At 44.2% G+C, this 2,126-nt stretch overlaps 1 pseudogene; it reads right to left on the reverse strand.

Annotated features, from left to right (window-relative positions):
• Positions 1-1,311: 1,311 nt before the first annotated feature.
• Positions 1,312-1,824, reverse strand: LOC110202327 (V-type proton ATPase 16 kDa proteolipid subunit c pseudogene; annotated as a pseudogene).
• Between the last annotated feature and the right edge of the window lie 302 nt (positions 1,825-2,126).

Here is a 2,126-nt window from a genome sequence, read left to right on the forward strand (position 1 = left end):
ATGATTATCTAAATGAATGAAAAAAGACTTATTAAGCTTTTACTATGTGCCAAGTACTGTAATAAGACAGGAAAAAAAATTTTTTTAAAAGATAGTCCCCTCAAGGAACTTATATGTTGATAGGGAAAGGGGACATGTAAAAGGAAAGATGACCAGGAGGGAATTTTGTTCTGGGGAAGTGGAAAAGGGGGAGGGAAGGGTGGCTGGAGAAGACATATGTAGGAGGTGGCAGACAGCTAGTGAAATGGCCCACGTAGATGGCTGGATAGGATGTGAAGGTGGAAGGTGGTCTGATCTTTGGGACAGTCAATGGGTATGGTAAACTTCCAGGATTAGCCTGAACACACTCAGTCACCAATCAAATGAGTTGCCACCTAGGGTGGTTAGTGACCCAGTGCTACACTTCAGTCTTTGTTCTTGCTTTAATTTCATTTGAATGCCCATCAAAGTGAGGCTTGGTACTGAGCTTGGCTTTATCACCCAAGCCTCCATATAGCTTCTGTGTATTTGTGCTGGTAGGGTAGGTGTGGGGAAGAAGGGGTGCCTTTACACTGTATCATGCTGCCTCCACAAAGCACAGGTTCTAAGGTTCTGGAAAGAACCTTAGATCCTAACTCACAGTTATGGATGCTGTAGGAGTTTTAAAAAATACTTTTTTTTTCCAGTCAGAATTTTATTTGGAAACATCACTACAAGCCCTGGCCCCAGGCTACACAGCACCACTGGAAACGCATGTTCAACATGTTCCCAAATCATGGAATTCTTACTAATACCGGGACACTACAGCGATCTTTAATTTCAAATTATCACATCCAAGGAATTCTTGGCACTTGACACTTAACCCTACAGTGCAATAATCTACCTATATTTAAGATTAATATGTTTCATGGAAAATTGAAAATTCTTGTTCCATAAACATTATGAACATGTCAAATCTTTATACATAAACATCCAGTGAAGAGAAAAATGACAATTCTAACTCATCTTTATACACAGAATACTAATGGCAAATGGGTAGGGAGATTGCACAGCTGTCTGGCCAATTCCAGGAGGCCTCAATCCCAGCTGGGCCCATTTCAGGCACCATCCAATCCAGTGCTATGTGGAACAGACAGAAGAATCACTAAGACATTGCCCATTTACAAGACCAACTACCAACTGGGTAACTGCCCCAGGTGTCAGGCCATTCATTCTGGAGTGAATTGGGAAGGATGGGGTGGTTCAGGATAGTTCTTTACATGATACTCTGTGGCTGAAGGGGTAAATGGTGGGGGGGGAGGCAGGGCACTGGGAAGAATGGGAAAAGAGGGTCTACTTTATAGAGAGAATGAGGGTCACAATCAGGCCATACGGCCCAAGCACCTCAGTGAAGATCAGAATCAGGATCATCCCCACGAATAGTTGGGGATAGTGCACTATCCCCCAAACACCAGCACCACCTACAATGCCAATGGCGAAGCCAGCTGCCGGCCTGCTCAGGCCCATGCTGAGGCCTGCTCCCAGCTGAAGGAAGCTCTTTAACAGATGATTCTCAGTGTCAGGGAACTGCCAACAAGAACAGCCACCATCAGGCCATTGATAGCAATGATACCAGCCATGACGACAGGAATGATTGACGTCATGATCAGTTCAGGTCGCATGACTGACATGGCTGCAATACCAGTGCCACTTTTTGAGTGTTCCATAAACCTCATCACAAGTGCTGAAGACCATGGTGGCTGAGGTGCCCATGATGGTGAAGAAGAACATGTATTCTGGACTCTCAGACGTGTCTGCATGGGGTTGGTAGGCGGGAAGAGGGCAAGGGGAGAAAGGCAAGGGCATGGTGCTGGGTAGTGGGTAAAGGACTGGAGGGTGGGTAGGCAAGTGGGATGGCATGAAATCAGGAGACCAAAAAGGCTTTTTTTAACCCTAAATCAAGTAGATTTTCAAGACTAGATATTGATCAGGGTAATTTCGTTCAGGGGATAGCTGCATTATTAATGTTACTATATATGGGGACAAATCTTGCACATGGATAACCAAGTAAGTGTATTCAATTTTCTAAGAGCTGGAAAGGAAACTATAATGGATCTAGTACAACTGGTAAATGAATAGATCCTCTCCTACACTATTTCCAACAAATA

The sequence above is a fragment of the Phascolarctos cinereus genome, unplaced genomic scaffold (assembly GCF_003287225.1).
Source record: "Phascolarctos cinereus isolate Bilbo 61053 unplaced genomic scaffold, phaCin_HiC Scaffold_2;HRSCAF=192, whole genome shotgun sequence".
In the NCBI taxonomy this organism is placed as follows: Eukaryota; Metazoa; Chordata; class Mammalia; order Diprotodontia; family Phascolarctidae; genus Phascolarctos; species Phascolarctos cinereus.